A 23,038-nucleotide genomic window follows, 5' to 3' on the forward strand; every position below is an offset into this window, starting at 1 on the left:
CGAGGCAGCAATATCCCCTTGGAGACAAGTTGGCTGGTGGACGATGTATTGAATCTCGACGCAATTTGAGTGTTCCATCGTCATTAGGAGGCCCTGATCGTTACAATTAACTATGAGTTTTGCGTCGGATGCGATAATCTTGACTCACTGGAGAACGACATAAGGTGCCCGAGGCAGCAAAAACCCTTGGAGACAAGTGGGCTGAAGGACGATGTATTGAATCTCGACGCAGTTTGAATGTTCGTAATTAGGAGACCCTGAACGTTACAAATAACTATCAGTTATGCGTCGGAACCGAAAATTTAGACTCACAGGAGAACGACCATAAGGTGCGCGAGGCAGCAATAGCTTGGAGACAAGTCGGCTGGAGGACGATGTATTGAACCGCTACGCAATTTGAGTGTTCCTTCGTCATTAGGAGTCCCCGAACGTTACAATTAACTATCATTTTTGCGTCGGATTCGAAAATCTAGACTCACAGGAGACGGACCACATGGTGCAGGAGGCAGCAATATCCCGTTGGAGACAAGTCGGCGCGAAGACGATGTAGCGAATATCGACGCAATTTGAGTGTTCCATCGTCATTAGGAGGCCCTGAACGTTACAATTAACTACAAATTTTGCGTCGGATTCGAAAATCTAGACTCACAGGAGCAAGAGCATTAGGTGTCAGAGGCAGCAATTGACCCTTGGAGACAAGTCGCCTGGAGGACAATGTCTTGACTCTCGACGCAATTCGAGTGCTCCATCGTCATTAGGAGGCCCTGACCGTTACAATTAACCATAAGTTTTGCGTCGGATTCGAAAATCTAGACTCACAGGAGACGAACCATAAGGTGCCCGAGGCAGCAATATCCCCTTGGAGAGATGTCGGCTGGAGGACGATGTATAGATTCTCGATGCAATTTGAGTGTTACATCGTCTTTAGGAGGTTCTGAACATTACAATTGGCAGTCCGTTTTGCGTCGGATTCGAATATCTGCAGTCACAGGAGAACCACCATAAGGTGAGCGAGGTAGCAATCGACCCATGGAGACAAGTTAGGTGGAGGACGATGTATTGAATCGCAACGCAATTTGAGAGTTCCATCGTCATTAGGAGGCCCTGAATGTTACAATTAACTATCAGATTTGCGTCGGATTAGATAATCTAGACTCACAGGAGAACGACCACATGGTGCCCGAGGCAGCAATATCCCGTTGGAGACAAAACGGCGGGAGGACGATGTATTGAATCTCGACGCAATTTGAGTGTTCCATCGTCATTAGGAGGCCCTGAACGTTACAATTAACTACAAGTTATGCATCGGATTCGTTAATCTCAGGGGACGTACCATATGGTGCCTGAAGCAGCAATAGCGCCTTGGAGACAAGTCGGCTAGAGGACGATCTATTGAATCTCGACGCAATTTGAGTTGTCCATCGTCATTAGGTGGCCCTTAACGTTACAATTAACTATCAGATCTGCGTCGTATTTGAAAATCTAGACTCACAGGAAAACGACCAATAGGTGCCCGAGGCAGAGATAGACCCTTGGCGACAAGTCGGCTGAATGACGATGTATTGAATCTCGACTCAATTTGAGTGTTCCATCGTCATTAGGAGGCCCTGAACGTTACAATTAACTATCAGTTTCGCGTCTGATTCGAAAATCTAGACTCACAGGGAAGGACCAGGTAGTGCCCGAGGCAGCAATATCCCCTTGTAGACAAGTCGCCTGGAGGACGAGGTATTGAATCTCCACGCAATTTGAGTGTTCCATCGTCATTAGGAGGCCATGAACGTTACAATAACCTATCAGTTTCGCGTCAGGATCGAAAATCTAGACTTACAGGAGACGGACCCTATGGTGCCCGAGGCTGCAATATCTCCTTGGAGACAAGTCGGCTGGAGGACGATGTATTGAAAATCTACGCAATTTGAGTGTTCTATGGACATTAGGAGGCGCTGAACGTTACAATTAACTATCAGTTATGCGTCGGATCCGAAAATCTAGACTCACAGGATATCGACCATAAGGTGCCCGAGGCAGCAATAGACCCTTGGAGACAAGTCGGCTGGAGGACGATTTATTGAATCGCTACGCAATTTGAGTGTTCCTTCGTCATTAGGAGTCCCTGAACGTTGCAATTAACTATCATTTTTGCGTCGCATTCGAAAATCTAGACTCACAGGAGACGGACCACATGGTGCAGGAGGAAGAAATATCCCGTTGGAGACAAGTCGGCGCGAGGACGATGTATAAAATCTCGACGCAATTTGAGTGTTCCATCGTCATTAGGAGGCCCAGAACGTTACAATTAACTATAAGTTTTCCGTCGGATTCGAAAATCTAGACTCACAGGAGACGAACCATATGGTGCCCGAGGCAGCAATATCCCCTTGGAGACAAGTCGGTTGGAAGATGATGTATTGAATCTCGACGCAATTTGAGTGTTCCTTCGTCTTTAGGAGGCCCTTAACGTTAGAATTAAATATCAGTTTTGCGTCGGATTCGAAAATCTAGACTCACAGGAGCAAGACCATTAGGTGCCAGAGGCAGCAATAGACCCTTGGAGACAAGTCGCCTGGTGGACGAGGTCTTGACTCTCGACGCAATTCGAGTGTTCCATCGTCATTGGGAGGCCCTGACCGTTACAATTAACCATCAGTTTTGCGTCGGATTCGAAAATCTAGACTCACAGGAGACGGACCATAAGGTGCCCGAGGCAGCAATATCATCTTGGAGACAAGTCGGCTGGAGGACGATGTATAGAATCTCGATGCAATTTGAGTGTTCCATCGTCTTTAGGAGGTTCTGAACGTTACAATTGGCAGTCCATTTGCGTCGGATTCGAATATCTGCACTCACAGGAGAACCACCATAAGGTGAGCGAGGCAGCAATAGAGCCTTGGTGACAAATCGGCTGGAGGACGATGTATTGAATCTCGACGCAATTTGAGAGTTCCATCGACATTAAGAGGCCATGAACGTTACAATTAACCATCAGTTATTCGTCGGATTTGAAAATCTAGACTCACAGGAGAACGACCATAAGGTGCCCGAGGCAGGAATAGACCCTTGGAGACAAGTCGGCTGGAGGACGACGTATTGAATCTCGACGCAATTTGAGTGTTCTATCGTCATTAGGAGGCCCTGAACATTGCTATTAACCATTAGTTTTGCGTCGTATTCGAAAATGTAGACTCACAGAAGAACGACGATAAGATGCCAGAGGCAGCAATATCCCCTTAGAGACAAGTAGGCTTAAGGACGATGTATTGAATCTCGACGCAATTTGAGTGTTCTATCGTCATTAGGAGGCCCTGAACATTGCTATTAACCATTAGTTTTGCGTCGTATTCGAAAATGTAGACTCACAGAAGAACGACGATAAGATGCCAGAGGCAGCAATATCCCCTTAGAGACAAGTAGGCTTAAGGACGATGTATTGAATCTCGACGCAATTTGAGTGTTCCATCGTCATTAGTAGGCCCTTAACGTTACAATTAACTATCAGTTTTGCGTCGGATGCGAAAATCCATACTCACTGGAGAACGACCATAAGGTGCACGAGGCAGCAATAGACCCTTGGAGACAAGTCGCTTGGAGGACGATGTATTGACTCTCAACGCAATTCGAGTGTTCCATCGTCATTAGGAGGCCCTGAACGTTACAATTAACTACAAGTTATGTGTCGCATTCGTTAATCTAGACTCACAGGGGACGAACCATATGGTGCACGAAGCAGCAATATCCCCTTGGAGACAAGTCGGCTGGAGGACGATCTATTGAATCTCGACGCAATTGGAGTGTTCCATCGTCATTAGGAGGCCCTTAACGTTACAATTAAATATCTGTTTTGTGTCGGATTCGTAAATCTAGACTCACAGGAGACGGAGTATACAATGCCCAAGGCAGCAATATCCCATTGGAGACAAGTCGATTGGAGGACAACGTATTGAATCTCGACGCAATTTGAGGGTTCTATCGTCATTAGGAGGCCCTCAACGTTACCATTAACCATTAGTTTTGCGTCGGATTCGAAAACCTAGACTCACAGAAGAACGACGATAAGATGCCCGAGGCAGCATTATCCCCTTAGAGACAAGACGGCTGGACGTCGATGTATTGTATCTCGGCGCAATTTGAGTGTTCCATCGTCATTAGGAGGCCAAGAACGTTACAATTAACCATCGGTTTTGCGTCGGATTCGAAAATCTAGACTCACAGAAGAACGACGATAAGGTGCCCGCGGCAGCAATATCCCCTTGGAGACAAGTAGGCTGGAGGACGATGTATAGAATCTCGATGCAATTTAAGTGTTCCATCGACATTAGGAGGCCATGAACGTTACAATTAACCATCAGTTTTGCGTCGGATTCGAAAATCTAGACTCGAAGGAGGCGGACCATAAGCTGCCCGAGGCAGCAATATCCCCTTGTAGACAAGTCGGCTGGAGGACGATGTATTGAATCTCGACGCAATTGGAGTGTTCCATCGTCATTAGGAGGCCATGAACGTTACAATTAACTATCAGAATTTAGTCGGATTCGAAAATCTAGACTCCCAGGAGAACGACAATTAGGTGCCACATGCAGCAATAGACCCTTGGTGACAAATCGGCTGGAGAACGATGTATTGAATCGCGACGCAATTTGAGTGTTCCATCGTCATTAGGAGGCCATTACCGTTACAATTAACCATCAGTTTTGCGTCGGATTCGAAAATCTAGACACACAGGAGAAGGACCACATGGTGCCCGAGGCAGCAATAAGCCGTTGGAGACAAGTCGGTGGGAGGACGATCTATTGATTCTCGACGCAATTTGAGTGTTCCATCGTCATTAGGAGGCCCTGAACGTTACAACGAACTACAAGTTATGCGTCGTATTCGTTAATCTAGACTCACAGGGGACGAAACATATGGTGCCCGAGGCAGCAATATCCCCTTGGAGACAAGTCGGCTGGAGGTCCACGTATTGAATCTGAACGCAATTTGAGTGTTCTATCGTCATTATGAGGCCTTGAACGTTACCATTAACCATTAGTTTTGTGTCGGATTCGAAAATCTAGACTCACAGAAGAACGACGATAAGTTGCCCACGGAAGCAATATCCCCTTGGATACAAGTCGGCTGGAGGACGATGTATTGAATCTCGACGCAATTTGAGTGTTCCATCGTCATTAGGAGGCGATGAATGTTACAATTAACCATCAGTTTTGCGTCGGATTCCAAAATCTAGACTCACAGGAAGCGGACCATAAGGTGCCCAAGGCAGTGCCCCTTGTAGACAAGTCGGCTGGAGAACGATGTATTGAATCTCTACGCAATTTGAGTGTTCTATCGTCATTAAGAGGCGCTGAACGCTATAATTAACTATCAGTTATGCGTCGGATCCGAAAATCTAGACTCTCAGGAGAAAGACCATAAGGTGACTGAAGCAGGAATAGACCCTTGGATGCAAGTCGGCTGGAGGACGACGTATTGGATCTCCACGCAATTTGAGTGTTCCTTCGTCATTAGGAGGCCCTGAACGTTACAATTAACTACAAGTTTTGCGTCGGGTCCGAAAATCTAGACTCACAGGAGACGGTCCAAATGATGCCCGATGCAGCAATATCCCCTTGGAGAGAAGTCGCCTGGAGGATGATGTATTGAATCTCGACGCAATTTGAGTGTTCCATCGTCATTAGGAGGCGCTGAACGTTGCAATTAACTATTAGTTATTCGTCGGATTCGAAAATCTAGACTCACAGGAGAAGGACCACATGGTGCCCGAGGCAGCAATATCCCGTTGGAGACGAGTCGGTGGGAGGACGATGTATTGAATCTCGACGCAATTTGAGTGTTCCATCGTCATTAGGAGGCCCTGAACGTTACATTTAACTACAAGTTTTGCGTCTGGATCGAGAATCTAGACTCACAGAAGACGGATCATATGTTGCCCGAGGCAGCAATATCCCCTTGGAGACAAGTCGCCTGGAAAACGATGTATTGAATCTAGACGCAATTTGAGATTTCCATCGTCATTAGGAGACCCTAAACAGTAGAATGAAATATCAGTTTTGCGTCGGATTCGAAAATCTAGACTCACAGGGGACGAAACATATGGTGCCCGAGGCAGCAATATCCCCTTGGAGAAAAAGTCGGCTGGAGGACGATGTATTGAATCTCGACGCAATTTGAGTGTTCCATCGTCATTAGGAGGCCCTTAACGTTACATTTAAATAACAGTTCTGAGTCGGATTAGAAAATGTAGACTCACAGGAGGCGGAACATATGGTGCCCGAGGCAGTAATATCCCCTTGGAGACAAGTCGGCTGGAGGACGACGTATTGAATCTGAACGCAATTTGAGTGTTCTATCGTCATTAGGAGGCCCTGAACGTTACCATTAACCATTAGTTTTGCGGCGGATTCGAAAATCAAGACTCACAGAAGAACGACAATAAGGTGCCTGAGGCAGCAATATCCCCTTAGAGACAAGTCGGCTGGAGGACGGTGTATTGAATCTCGACGCAATTTGAGTGTTCCATCGTCATTAGGAGGCCATGAACGTTACAATTAACCATCAGTTTTGCCTCGGATTCCAAAATCTAGACTCACAGGAGGCGGAACATATGGTGCCCGAGGCAGTAATATCCCCTTGGAGACAAGTCGGCTGGAGGACGACGTATTGAATCTGAACGCAATTTGAGTGTTCTATCGTCATTAGTAGGCGCTGAACGCTATAATTAACAGTCAGTTATGCGTCGGATCCGAAAATCTAGACTCACTGGAGAAGGATCATATGGTGCCCGAGGCAGCATTATCCCCTTCGAGACAAGTCGCCTGGAGGACGATGTATTGACTCTCGACGCAATTCGAGTGTTCTATCGTCATTAGTAGGCAATGAACGTTACAACTAACTATCAGATTTGCGTCGGATTCGAAAATCTAGACTCCCATGAGAACGACAATTAGGTGCCACAGGCAGCAATAGACCCTTGGAGACAAATCGGCTGGAGGACGATGTATTGAATCGCGACGCAATTTGAAAGTTCCATCGTCATTAGTAGGCCCTGACCGTTACAATTAACCATCAGTTTTGCGTCGGATTCGAAAAAATAGACTCACAGGAGACGGAGCATAACGTGCCCGAGACAGCAATATCCCTTTTGAGACAAGTCGGCTTGAGGACGATGTATTGACTCTCGACGCAATTCGAGTGTTCCATCGTCATTAGGAGGCTCTGAACGTTACAATTAAGTATCAGATTTGCGTCGGATTCGAAAATCTAGACTCACAGGAGAACGACAATAACGTGCCACAGGCAGCAATAGACCCTTGGAGACAAATCGTCTGGAGGACGATGTATTGAATCTCGACGCAATTTGAGTGTTCCATAGTCATTAGGAGGCCCTGAACGTTACAATTAACTACAAATTATGCGTCGGATTCGTTAATCTAGACTCACAGGGGACGAAACATATGGGGCCCGAGGCAGCAATATCCCCTTGGAGACAAGTCGGCTGGAGGACGATGTATTGAATCTCGACGCAATTTGAGTGTTCCATCGTCATTAGGAGGCCCTTAACGTTACATTTAAATATCAGTTTTGTGTCGGATTAGAAAATCTAGACTCACAGGAGACGGAACATATGGTGCACGATGCAGCAATATCCCCTTGGAGACAAGTCGGCTGGAGGGCGACGTATTGAATCTGAACGCAATTTGAGTGTTCTATCGTCATTAGGAGGCCCTGAACGTTACCATTAACCATTAGTTTTGCGTCGGATTCGAAAATCTAGACTCACAGAAGAACGACAATAAGATGGCTGAGGCAGCAATATCCCCTTAGAGACAAGTCGGCTGGCGGGCGATGTATTGAATCTCGATGCAATTTGAGTGTTCCATCGTCATTAGGAGGCCATAAACGTTACAATTAACCATCAGTTTTGCGTCGGATTCAAAATCTAGACTCACAGGTGGCGGACCATATGGTGCCCAAGGCAGTGCCCCTTGTAGACAAGTCGGCTAGAGAACGATGTATTGAATCTCGACGCAATTTGAGTGTTCTATCGTCATTTGTAGGCGCTGAACGCTATAATTAACAATCAATTATGCGTCGGATCCGAAAATCTAGACTCACCGGAGAACGACCATAAGGTGCCCGAGGCAGCAATAGACCCTTGGAGACAAGTCGCCTGGAGGACGATGTATTGACTCTCGAAGCAATTCGAGTTTTCCATCGTCATTAGGAGGCTCTGAACGTTACAATTAAGTATCAGATTTGCGTCGGATTCGAAAATCTAGACTCACAGGAGAACGACAATAACGTGCCACAGGCAGCAATAGACCCTTGGAGACAAATCGGCTGGAGGACGATGTATTCAATCGCGACGCAATTTGAGTTTTCCGTCGTCAGTAGGAGGACCTGACCGTTACAATTAACGATTAGTTTTGCATCGGATTCGAAAATCTAGACACACCGGAGACGGAGCATAAGGTGCCCGAGACAGCAATATCCCTTTGGAGACAAGTCGGCTGGAGGACGATGTATTTAATCAAGACGCAAATTGAGTGTTCCTTTCCACATTAGTAGGTCCTGAACGTTACAATTATATATCAGTTTTGCGTCGGATTCGAAAATCTAGACTCACAGGAGCAAGACCATTAGGTGCCAGAGACAGCAATAGACCCATGGAGACAAGTCGGCTGGAGGACGATGTATTGAATCTCGACGCAATTTGAATGTTGCATCGTCATTAGGAGGCGCTGAACGTTACAATTAACTACAAGTTATGTGTCGGATTCGTTAATCTAGATTGACGGGGGACTAACCATATTGTGCCCGAGGCAGCAATATCCCCTTGGAGGCAAGTCGGCTGGAGGACGATGTATTGAATCTCGACGCTATTTTTCTATCGTCATTAGGAGGCGCTGAACGTTACAATTAACCATCAGTTTCGCGTCGGATTCGAAAATCTAGACCCAAGGATATGGAGCATAAGGTGCACGAAGCAGCAATATCCCCTTGTAGACAAGTCGGCTGGAGGACGATGTGTTGAATCTCGACGCAATTCGAGTGTTCCATCGTCATTAGGAGGCGCTGAACATTGCAATTAACAATCAGTTATTCGTCGGATTCGAAAATCTACTCACAGGAGAACGACCATAAGGTGCCCGAAGCAGGAATAAACCCTTGGAGACAAGTCGGCTGGAGGACGATGTATTGAATCTCGACGCAATTTGAGTGTTCCATCGTCATTAGGAGGCCCTGAACGTTACAATTAACTATCATTTTTGTGTCGGATTCGAAAATCTAGACTCACAGGAGGTGGACCATATGGTGCACGAGGCAGCAATATCCCCTCGTAGACAAGTCGGCTGGAGGCCAATGTATTGAACCACGACGCAGTTTGAGTGTTCTATCGTCATTAGGAGGAGCTGAACGTTACAATTAACTATCGGTTATGCGTTGGATCCGAAAGTCTAGACTCCCAGGAGAACGACCATAAGCTGCCCGAGGCAGCAATAGACCCTTGGAGACAAGTTGCCTGGAGGACGATGTATTGACTCTCGACGCAATTCGAGTGTTCCATCGTCATTAGGAGGCGCTGAACGTTACAATTAACTATCCGATTTGCGTCGGATTCGAAAATCTAGACTCCCAGGAGAACGACAATTAGGTGCCACAGGCAGCAATAGACCCTTGGAGACAAAACGGCTGGAGGACGATGTATTGAATCGCGACGCAATTTGAGTGTTCCATCGTCATTAGTAGGCCCTGACCGTTACAATTAATCATCAGTATTGCGTCGGATTCGAAAATCTAAACTCACAGGAGACGGAGCATAAGGTGCCCGAGACAGCAATATCCCTTTGGAGACAAGTCGGCTGGAGGACGATGTATTGAATCTCGACGCAATTTGAGTGTTCCTTCGTCATTAGGAGGTCCTGAACGTTACAATTACTCTCAGTTTTGCGTCGGATTCGAAAATCTAGACTCACAGGAGCAAGCCAATTAGGTGCCATAGGCAGCAATAGACCCTTGGAGACAAGTCGGCTTTAGGACGATGTATTGAATCGCGACGCAATTTGAGTGTTCCATCGTCATTAGGAGGCCCTTAACGTTACAATTAACTATCAGTTTTGCGTCGGATTCGAAAATCTACACTCACTGGAGAACGACCATAAGGTGATCGAGGCAGCAATATCCCCTTGTAGACAATTCGGCTGGAGGACGATGTATTGAATCTCGACGCAATTTGAATGTTCCATCGTCATTAGGAGGCGCTGAACGTTGCAATTAACTATTAGTTATTCGTCGGATTCGAAAATCTACTCACAGGAGAACGACCATATGTTGCCCGAGGCAGAAATAGACCCTTGGAGAAAAGTCGGCTAGAGGACGATGTATTGAATCTCGACGCAATTTGAGTGTTCCTTTGTCATTAGGAGGCCCTGAGCGTTACAAATTACTATCATTTTTCGTCGGATTCGAAAATCTAGACTCATAGGAGAAGGACCACATGGTGCCCGAGGCAGCAATATCCCGTTGGAGACAAGTCGCCTGGAAAACGATGTATTGAATCTAGACGCAATTCGAGTGTTCCATCGTCATTAGGAGGCTCTGAACGTTACAATTAAGTATCAGATTTGCGTCGGATTTTAAAATCTAGACTCACAGGAGAACGACAATAACGTGCCACAGGCAGCAATAGACCCTTGGAGGCAAATCGTCTGGAGGACGATGTATTGAATCTCGACGCAATTTGAGTGTTCCATAGTCATTAGGAGGCCCTGAACGTTACAATTAACTACAAATTATGCGTCGGATTCGTTAATCTAGACTCACAGGGGACGAAACATATGGGGCCCGAGGCAGCAATATCCCCTTGGAGACAAGTCGGCTGGAGGACGATGTATTGAATCTCGACGCAATTTGAGTGTTCCATCGTCATTAGGAGGCCCTTAACGTTACATTTAAATATCAGTTTTGTGTCGGACTAGAAAATCTAGACTCACAGGAGACGGAACATATGGTGCCCGATGCAGCAACATCCCCTTGGAGACAAGTCGGCTGGAGGACGACGTATTGAATCTGAACGCAATTTGAGTGTTCTATCGTCATTAGGAGGCCCTGAACGTTACCATTATCCATTAGTTTTGCGTCGGATTCGAAAATCTAGACTCACAGAAGAACGACAATAAGATGCCTGAATCAGCAATATCCCCTTAGAGACAAGTCGGCTGGAGGACGATGTATTGAATCTCGACGCAATTTGAGTGTTCCATCGTCAAAAGGAGGCCAGAAACGTTACAATTAACCATCAGTTTTGCGTCGGATTCAAAATCTAGACTCACAGGTGGCGGACCATAAGGTGCCCAAGGCAGTGCCCCTTGTAGACAAGTCGGCTGGAGAACGATGTATTGAATCTCGACGCAATTTGAGTGTTCTATCGTCATTTGTAGGCGATGAACGCTATAATTGACAATCAGTTATGCGTTGGATCCGAAAATCTAGACTCACCGGAGAACGACCATAAGGTGCCCGCGGCAGCAATAGACCCTTGGAGACAAGTCGCCTGGAGGACGATGTATTGACTCTCGACGCAATTCCAGTGTTCCATCGTCATTAGGAGGCTCTGAACGTTACAATTAAGTATCAGATTTGCGTCGGATTCGAAAATCTAGACTCACAGGAGAACGACAATAACGTGCCACAGGCAGCAATAGACCCTTGGAGACAAGTCGGCTGGAGGACGATGTATTCAATCGCGACGCAATTTGAGTGTTCCTTCGTCAGTAGGAGGCCCTGACCGTTACAATTAACGATTAGTTTTGCGTCGGATTCGAAAATCCAGACACACCGGAGACGGAGCATAAGGTGCCCGAGACAGCAATATCCCTTTGGAGACAAGTCGACTGGAGGACGATGTATTTAATCTCGACGCAATTTGAGTGTTACTTCGACATTAGTAGGTCCTGAACGTTACAATTAACTATCAGTTTTGCGTCGGATTCGAAAATCTAGACTCACAGGAGCAAGATCATTAGGTGCCAGAGACAGCAATAGACCCTTGGAGACAAGTCGGCTGGAGGACGATGTATTGAATCTCGACGCAATTTGAATGTTGCATCGTCATTAGGACGCGCTGAACGTTACAATTAACTACAAGTTATGCGTCGGATTCGTTAATCTAGACTGACAGGGGACTAACCATTTTGTGCCCGAGGCAGCAATATCCCCTTGTAGACAAGTCGGCTGGAGGACGATGTATTGAATCTCGACGCATTTCGAGTGTTCCATCGTCATTAGGAGGCGCTAAACATTGCAATTAACTGTCAGTTATTCGTCGGATTCGAAAATCTACTCACAGGAGAACGAAAATAAGGTGCCCGAAGCAGGAATAAACCCTTGGAGACAAGTCGGCTGGAGGACGATGTATTGAATCTCGACGCAATGTGAGTGTTCCATCGTCATTAGGAGGCCCTGAACGTTACAATTAACTACAAGTTTTGCGTCGGGTTCGACAATCTAGACTCACAGGAGACGGACCATATGGTGCCAGAGGCAGCAATATCCCCTTGGAGACAAGTCGCCTGGAAAACGATGTATTGAATCTAGACGCAATTTGAGTTTTCCATCGTCATTAGGAGGCCCTAAACGTTAGAATGAAATATCAGTTTTGCGTCGGATTCGAAAACCTAGACTCTCACAAGAATGACCATAAGGTGCCCGAGGCAGCAATAGGCCCTTGGAGACAAGTCGCCTGGAGGACGATGTATTGACTCTCGACGCAATTCGAGTGTTCCATCGTCATTAGGAGGCCCTGAACGTTACAATTAACTATCCGATTTGAGTCGGATTCGAAAATCTAGACTCCTAGGAGAAGGACAATTAGGTGCCACGGGCAGCAATAGACCCTTGGAGACAAAACGGCTGGAGGACGATGTATTGAATCGCGACGCAATTTTAGTGTTCCATTGTCATTAGTAGGCCCTGACCGTTACAATTAACCATCAGTATTGCGTCGGATTCGAAAATCTAAACTCACAGGAGACGGAGCGTAAGGTGCCCGAGACAGCAATATCCCTTTGGAGACAAGTCGGCTGGAGGACGATGTATTAAATCTCGACGCAATTTGAGTGTTCCTTCGTCATTAGGAGGTCCTGAACGTTACAATTAAGTATCAGATTTGCGTCGGATTCGAAAATCTAGACTCACAGGAGCAAGACCATTAGGTGCCATAGGGAGCAATAGACCCTTGGAGACAAGTCGGCTTTAGGACGATGTATTGAATCGCGACGCAAGTTGAGTGTTCCATCGTCATTAGGAGGCCCTTAACGTTACAATTAACTATCAGTTTTGCGTCGGATTCGAAAATCTAGACTCACTGGAGGACGACCATAAGGTGCCCGAGGCAGCAATAATCCCTTGGAGACAAGTCGCCTGGAGGACGATGTATTGACTCTCAACGCAATTCGAGTATTCCATCGTCATTTGGAGGCCCTGAACGTTACAATTAACTATCAGATTTGCGTCGGATTCGAAAATCGAGACTCCCAGGAGAACGACAATTAGGTGCCACAGGCAGCAATAGACCCTTGGAGACAAATCGGCTGGAGAACGATGTATTGAATCGCGACGCAATTTGAGTGTTCCATCGTCATTAGGAGGCCATGAACGTGACAATTAACTATCAGATTTGCGTCGGATTCGAAAATCTAGACTCCCAGGAGAACGACAATTAGGTGCCACAGGCAGCAATAGACCCTTGGAGACAATTCCTCTGGAGGACGATGTATTGAATCGCGACGCAATTTGAGTGTTCCATCGTCATTAGTAGGCCCTGACCGTTACAATTAACCATCAGTTTTGCGTCGGATTCGAAAAAATAGACTCATATGAAACGGAGCATAAGGTGCCCGAGACAGCAATATCCCTTTTGAGACAAGTCGGCTGGAGGACGATGTATTGACTCTCGACGCAATTCGAGTGTTCCATCGTCATTAGGAGGCTCCGAACGTTACAATTAAGTATCAGATTTGCGTCGGATTCGAAAATCTAGACTCACAGGAGAACGACAATAACGTGCCACAGGCAGCAATAGACCCTTGGAGGCAAATCGTCTGGAGGACGATGTATTGAATCTCGACGCAATTTGAGTGTTCCATAGTCATTAGGAGGCCCTGAACGTTACATTTAAATATCAGTTTTGTGTCGGATTAGAAAATCTAGACTCACAGGAGACGGAACATATGGTGCCCGATGCAGCAACATCCCCTTGGAGACAATTCGGCTGGAGGACGACGTATTGAATCTGAAGGCAATTTGAGTGTTCTATCGTCATTAGGAGGCCCTGAACGTTACCATTAACCATTAGTTTTGCGTCGGATTCGAAAATCTAGACTCACAGAAGAACGACAATAAGATGCCTGAGGCAGCAATATCCCCTTAGAGACAAGTCGGCTGGAGGACGATGTATTGAATCTCGACGCAATTTGAGTGTTCCATCGTCATTAGGAGGCCATAAACGTTACAATTAACCATCAGTTTTGCGTCGGATTCAAAATCTAGACTCACAGGTGGCGGACCATAAGGTGCCCAAGGCAGTGAACCTTGTAGACAAGTCGGCTGGAGAACGATGTATTGAATCTCGACGCAATTTGAGTGTTCTATCGTCATTTGTAGGCGCTGAACGCTATAATTAACAATCAGTTATGCGTCGGATCCGAAAATCTAGACTCACCGGAGAACGACCATAAGGTGCCCGCGGCAGCAATAGACCCTTGGAGACAAGTCGCCTGGAGGACGATGTATTGACTCTCGACGCAATTCGAGTGTTCCATCGTCATTAGGAGGCTCTGAACGTTACAATTAAGTATCAGATTTGCGTCGGATTCGAAAATCTAGACTCACAGGAGAACGACAATTACGTGCCACAGGCAGCAATAGACCCTTGGAGACAAATCGGCTGGAGGACGATGTATTCAATCGCTACGCAATTTGAGTGTTCCTTCGTCAGTAGGAGGCCCTGACCGTTACAATTAACGATTAGTTTTGGGTCGGATTCGAAAATCTAGACACACCGGAGACGGAGCATAAGGTGCCCGAGACAGCAATATCCCTTTGGAGATAAGTCGGCTGGAGGACGATGTATTTAATCTCGACGCAATTTGAGTGTTACTTCGACATTAGTAGGTCCTGAACGTTACAATTAACTATCAGTTTTGCGTCGGATTCGAAAATCTAGACTCACAGGAGCAAGACCATTAGGTGCCAGAGACAGCAATAGACCCTTGGAGACAAGTCGGCTGGAGGACGATGTATTGAATCTCGACGCAATTTGAATGTTGCATCGTCATTAGGACGCACTGAACGTTACAATTAACTACAAGTTATGCGTCGGATTCGTTAATCTAGACTGACAGGGGACTAACCATTTTGTGCCCGAGGCAGCAATATCCCCTTGTAGACAAGTCGGCTGGAGGACGATGTATTGAATCTCGACGCAATTCGAGTGTTCCATCGTCATTAGGAGGCGCTAAACATTGCAATTAACTGTCAGTTATTCGTCGGATTCGAAAATCTACTCACAGGAGAACGACCATAAGGTGCCCGAAGCAGGAATAAACCCTTGGAGACAAGTCGGCTGGAGGACGATGTATTGAATCTCGACGCAATTTGAGTGTTCCATCGTCATTAGGAGGCCCTGAACGTTACAATTAACTATCATTTTTGTGTCGGATTCGAAAATCTAGACTCACAGGAGGTGGACCATATGGTGCCCGAGGCAGCAATATCCCCTCGTAGACAAGTCGGCTAGAGGACAATGTATTGAACCTCGACGCAGTTTGAGTGTTCTATCGTCACTAGGAGGCGCTGAACGTTACAATTACCTATCGGTTATGCGTTGGATCCGAAAGTCTAGACTCACAGGAGAATGACCATAAGCTGCCCGAAGCAGCAATATACCCATGGAGACAAGTGGGCTGGAGGACGATGTATTGAATCTCGACGCAATGTGAGTGTTCCATCGTCATTAGGAGGCCCTGAACGTTACAATTAACTACAAGTTTTGCGTCGGGTTCGACAATCTAGACTCACATGAGACGGACCATATGGTGCCAGAGGCAGCAATATCCCCTTGGAGACAAGTCGCCTGGAAAACGATGTATTGAATCTAGACGCAATTTGAGTTTTCCATCGTCATTAGGAGGCCCTAAACGTTAGAATGAAATATCAGTTTTGCGTCGGATTCGAAAACCTAGACTCTCACAAGAATGACCATAAGGTGCCCGAGGCAGCAATAGACCCTCGGAGACAAGTCGCCTGGAGGACGATGTATTGACTCTCGACGCAATTCGAGTGTTCCATCGTCATTAGGAGGCCCTGAACGTTACAATTAACTATCCGATTTGCGTCGGAATCGAAAATCTAGACTCCCAGGAGAACGACAATTAGGTGCCACAGGCAGCAATAGACCCTTGGAGACAAAACGGCTGGAGGACGATGTATTGAATCGCGACGCAATTTCAGTGTTCCATCGTCATTAGTAGGCCCTGACCGTTACAATTAACCATCAGTACTGCGTCGGATTCGAAAATCTAAACTCACAGGAGACGGAGCGTAAGGTGCCCGAGACAGCAATATCCCTTTGGAGACAAGTCGGCTGGAGGACGATGTATTAAATCTCGACGCAATTTGAGTGTTCCTTCGTCATTAGGAGGTCCTGAACGTTACAATTACTCTCAGTTTTGCGTCGGAATCGAAAATCTAGACTCACAGGAGCAAGACCATTAGGTGCCATAAACGTTACAATTAACCATCAGTTTTGCGTCGGATTCAAAATCTAGACTCACAGGTGGCGGACCATAAGGTGCCCAAGGCAGTGCCCCTTGTAGACATGTCGACTGGAGAACGATGTATTGAATCTCGACACAATTTGAGTGTTCTATCGTCATTAGTAAGCGCTGAACGCTATAGTTAACAATCAGTTATGCGTCGGATCCGAAAATCTAGACTCACTGGAGAAGGATCATATGGTGCCCGAGGCAGCAATATCCCCTTGGAGACAAGTCGCCTGGAAAACGATGTATTGAATCTAGACGCAATTTGAGTGTTCCATCGTCATTAGGAGGCCCTAAACGTCAGAATGAAATATCAGTTTTGCGTCGGATTCGAAAATCTAGACTCACAGGAGAACGACAATTAGGTGCCACAGGCAGCAATAGACCCTTGGAGACAATTCGGCTGGAGGACGATTTATTGAATCGCGACGCAATTTGAGTGTTCCATCGTCATTAGTAGGCCCTGACCGTTACAATTAACCATCAGTTTTGCGTCGGATTCGAAAAAATAGACTCACAGGAGACGGAGCATAAGGTGCCCGAGACAGCAATATCCCTTTTGAGACAAGTCGGCTGGAGGACGATGTATTGACTCTCAACGCAATTCGAGTGTTCCATCGTCATTAGGAGGCTCTGAACGTTACAATTAAGTATCAGATTTGCGTCGGATTCGAAAATCTAGACTTACAGGAGAACGACAATAACGTGCCACAGACAGCAATAGACCCTTGGAGACAAATCGTCTGGAGGAAGATGTATTGAATCTCGACGCAATTTGAGTGTTCCAAAGTCATTAGAAGGCCCTGAACGCTACAATTAACTACAAATTATGCGTCGGATTCGTTAATCTAGACTCACATTGGACGAAACATATGGGGCCCGAGGCAGCAATATCCCCTTGGAGACAAGTCGGCTGGAGGACGACGTATTGAATCTGAACGCAATTTGAGTGGTCTATCGTCATTAGGAGGCCCTGAACGTTACTATTAACCATTAGTTTTGCGTCGGATTCGAAAATCAAGACTCACAGAAGAACGACAATAAGATGCCTGATGCAGCAATATCCCCTTAGAGACAAGTCGGCTGGAGGACGATGTATTGAATCTCGACGCAATTTGAGTGTTCCATCGTCATTAGGAGGCCATGAACGTTACAATTAACCATCAGTTTTGCGTCGGATTCCAAAATCTAGGCTCACGGGTGGCGGACCACAAGATGATCAAGGCAGTGCCCCTTGTAGACATGTCGACTGGAGAACGATGTATTGAATCTCGACACAATTTGAGTGTTCTATCGTCATTAGTAGGCGCTAAACGCTATAGTTAACAATCAGTTATGCGTCGGATCCGAAAATCTAGACTCACTGGAGAAGGATCATATGGTGCCCGAGGCAGCAATATCCCTTTGGAGACAAGTCGCCTGGAAAACGATGTATTGAATCTAGACGCAATTTGAGTGTTCCATCGTCATTAGGAGGCCCTAAACGTCAGACTGAAATATCAGTTTTGCGTCGGATTCGAAAATCTAGACTCACAGGAGAACGACAATTAGGTGCCACAGGCAGCAATAGACCCTTGGAGACAATTCGGCTGGAGGACGATTTATTGAATCGCGACGCAATTTGAGTGTTCCATCGTCATTAGTAGGCCCTGACCGTTACAATTAACCATCAGTTTTGCGTCGGATTCGAAAAAATAGACTCACAGGAGACGGAGCATAAGGTGCCCGAGACAGCAATATCCCTTTTGAGACAAGTCGGCTGGAGGACGATGTATTGACTCTCAACGCAATTCGAGTGTTCCATCGTCATTAGGAGGCTCTGAACGTTACAATTAAGTATCAGATTTGCGTCGGATTCGAAAATCTAGACTCACAGGAGAACGACAATAACGTGCCACAGACAGCAATAGACCCTTGGAGACAAATCGTCTGGAGGACGATGTATTGAATCTCGACGCAATTTGAGTGTTCCATAGTCATTAGAAGGCCCTGAACGTTACAATTAACTACAAATTATGCGTCGGATTCGTTAATCTAGACTCACAGGGGACGAAACATATGGGGCCCGAGGCAGCAATATCCCCTTGGAGACAAGTCGGCTGGAGGACGATGTATTGAATCTCGACGCAATTTGAGTGTTCCATCGTCATTAGGAGGCCCTTAACGTTACATTTAAATATCAGTTTTGTGTCGGATTAGAAAATCTAGACTCAAAGGAGACGGAAAATATGGTGCCCGATGCAGCGATATCCCCTTGGAGACAAGTCGGCTGGAGGACGACGTATTGAATCTGAACGCAATTTGAGTGTTCTATCGTCATTAGGGGGCCCTGAACGTTACCATTAACCATTAGTTTTGCGTCGGATTCGAAAATCTAGACTCACAGAAGAACGACAATAAGATGCCTGAGACAGCAATATCCCTTTGGAGACAAGTCGGCTGGAGGCCGATGTATTGAATCTCGACGCAATTTGAGTGTTCCATCGTCATTAGGAGGCCCTGAACGTTACAATTAACTATCATGTTTGTGTCGGATTCGAAAATCTAGACTCACAGGAGGTGGACCATATGGTGCCCGAGGCAGCAATAGACCCTTGGAGACAAGTGGGCTGGAGGACGATGTATTGAATCTCGACGCAATTTGAGTGTTCCATCGTCATTAGGGGGCCCTGAACGTTACAATTAACTACAAGTTTTGCGTCGGGTTCGACAATTTGGACTCACAGGAGACGGACCATATGGTGCCAGAGGCAGCAATATCCCCTTGGAGACAAGTCGCCTGGAAATCGATGTATTGAATCTAGACGCAATTTGAGTTTTCCATCGTCATTAGGAGGCCCTATACGTTAGAATGAAATATCAGTTTTGCGTCGGATTCGAAAATCTAGACTCTCACGAGAATGAACATAAGGTGCCCAAGGCAGCAATAGACCCTTGGAGACAAGTCGCCTGGAGGACGATGTATTGACTCTCGACGCAATTCGAGTGTTCCATCGTCATTAGGAGGCCCTGAACGTTACAATTAACTATCCGATTTGCGTCGGATTCGAAAATCTAGACTCCCAGGAGTACGACAATTAGGTGCCACAGGCAGCAATAGACCCTTGGAGACAAAACGGCTGGAGGACGATGTATTGAATCGCGACGCAATTTGAGTGTTCCATCGTCATTAGTAGGCCCTGACCGTTACAATTATCCATCAGTATTGCGTCGGATTCGAAAATCTAAACTCACAGGAGACGGAGCATAAGGTGAGCGAGACAGCAATATCCCTTTGGAGACAAGTCGCCTGGAAATCGATGTATTGAATCTAGACGCAATTTGAGTTTTCCATCGTCATTAGGAGGCCCTAAACGTTAGAATGAAATATCAGTTTTGCGTCGGATTCGAAAATCTAGACTCTCACGAGAATGACCTTAAGGTGCCCGAGGCAGCAATAGACCCTTGGAGACAAGTCGCCTGGAGGACGATGTATTGACTCTCGACGCAATTCGAGTGTTCCATCGTCATTAAGAGGCCCTGAACGTTACAATTAACTATCCGATTTGCGTCGGATTCGAAAATCTAGACTCCCAGGAGAACGACAATTAGGTGCCACAGGCAGCAATAGACCCTTGGAGACAAAACGGCTGGAGGACAATGTATTGAATCGCGACGCAATTTGAGTGTTCCATCGTCATTAGTAGGCCCTGACCGTTACAATTAACCATCAGTATTGCGTCGGATTCGAAAATCTAAACTCACAGGAGACGGAGCATAAGGTGAGCGAGACAGCAATATCCCTTTGGAGACAAGTCGGCTGGAGGACGATGTATTGAATCTCGACGCAATTTGAGTGTTCCTTTGTCATTAAAAGGTCCTGAACGTTACAATTACTCTCAGTTTTGCGTCGGATTCGAAAATCTAGCCTCACAGGAGCAAGACCATTAGGTGCCATAGGCAGCAATAGACCCTTGGAGACAAGTCGGCTTTAGGACGATGTATTGAATCGCGACGCAATTTGAGTGTTCCATCGTCATTAGGAGGCCCTAAACGTTACAATTAGCTATCAGTTTTGCGTCGGATTCGAAAATCTAGACTCACAGGAGCAAGACCATAAGGTGCCCGAGGCAGCAATAGTCCCTTGGAGACAAGTCGCCTGGAGGACGATATATTGACTCTCAACGCAATTCGAGTATTCCATCGTCATTTGGAGGCCCTGAACGTTACAATTAACTATCAGATTTGCGTCGGATTCGAAAATCTAGACTCCCAGGAGAACGACAATTAGGTGCCACAGGCAGCAATAGACCCTTGGAGACAAATCGGCTGGAGAACGATGTATTGAATCGCGACGCAATTTGAGAGATCCATCGTCATTAGGAGGCCATGAACGTTACAATTAACCATCAGTTTTGCGTAGGATTCGAAAATCTAGACTAACAGGAGGTGGACCATAAGGTGCCCTCGGCGGCAATATCCCCTTGTAGACAAGTCGGCTGGAGGACAATGTATTGAATCTCGACGCATTTTGAGTGTTCTATCGTGATTAGGAGGCCCTGAACGTTACAATTAACTATTAGTTTTGCGTCGGATTCGAAAATCTAGACTCACAGAAGAACGACGATAAGGTGCCCGAGGCAGCAATATCCCCTTGGAGACAAGTAGGCTGGAGGACGATGTATTGAATCTCGACGCAATTTGAGTGTTCCATCGTCATTAGGAGGTCCTGAACGTTGCAATTAACTGTCAGTTTTGCGTCGGATTCGAAAATCTGGACTTACAGGAGCAAGACCATTAGGTGCCAGAGACAGCAATTGACCCTTGGAGACAAGTCGGCTGGAGGACGATGTATTGAATCTCGACGCAATTTGAGTGTTCCATGGTCATTAGGAGGCCATGAACGTTACAATTGTCTATCAGTTTTGCGTCGGATTCCAAAATCTAGACTCACAGGAGGCGGACCATAAGGTGCCCAAGGCAGTGGCCGTTGTAGACAAGTCGGCTGGAGAACGATGTATTGAATCTCGACGCAATTTGAGTGTTCCATCGTAATTAGGAGGCCCTGAACGTTACAATTAACAACAAGTTTTGATTCGGGTTCGAAAATGTAGACTCACAGGAGACGGACCATATGGTACCCGAGGCAGCAATATCCCCTTGGAGACATGTCGCCTGGAAAACGATGTATTGAATCTAGACGCAGTTTGAGTGTTCCATCGTCATTAGTAGGCCCCGAACGTTACAATTAACCATCAGATTTGCGTCGGATTCGAAAATCTAGACTCCCAGGAGAACGACAATTTGGTGCCACTGGCGGCAATAGACCCTTGGAGACAAATCGGCTGCAGGACGATGTGTTGAATCTCGACGCAATTTGAGTGTTCCATCGTCATTAGTAGGCCCTGACCGTTACAATTAACCATCAGTATTGCGTCGGATTCGAAAATCTAGACTCACAGGAGCCGGAGCAACAGGTGCCCGAGATAGCAATATCCCTTTGGAGACATGTCGGCTGGAGGACGATGTATTGAATCTCGACACAATTTGAGTGTTCCTTCGACATTAGGAGGTCCTGGACGTTACAATTAACTATCAGTTTTGCGTCGGATTCGAAAATCTAGACTCACAGGAGCAAGACCATTAGGTGCAATAGGCAGCAATAGACCCTTGGAGACAAGTCGGCTTTAGGACGATGTATTGAATCGCGACGCAATTTGAGTGTTCCATCGTCATTAGTAGGCCCATGACGTTACAATTAACTATCAGTTTTGCGTCGGATTCGAAAATCTAGACTCCCAGGAGAACGACAATTAGGTGCCACAGGCAGCAATAGAACCTTGGACACAAATCAGCTGGAGAACGATGTATTGAATCGCGACGCAATTTGAGAGTTCCATCGTCATTAGGAGGCCATGAACGTTACAATTAACCATCAGTTTTGCGTCGGATCCGAAAATCTAGACTCACAGGAGAAAGACCATAAGGTGCCTGAAGCAGCAATAGACCCTTGGAGACAAGTCTGCTGGAGGTCGACGTATTGGATCTCGACGCAATTTGAGTGTTCCATCGTCATTAGGAGGCTTTGAACGTTACAATTAACTATTAGATTTGCATCGGTTTCGAAAATCTAAACTCACAGAAGAACGACGATAAGGTGCCCGAGGCAGCAATATACCCTTGGAGACAAGTAGGCTGGAGTATGATGTATTGAAGCTCGACGCAATTTGAGTGTTCCA

This window comes from Schistocerca americana, chromosome 4 (genome assembly GCF_021461395.2).
Source record: "Schistocerca americana isolate TAMUIC-IGC-003095 chromosome 4, iqSchAmer2.1, whole genome shotgun sequence".
NCBI lineage: Eukaryota > Metazoa > Arthropoda > Insecta > Orthoptera > Acrididae > Schistocerca > Schistocerca americana.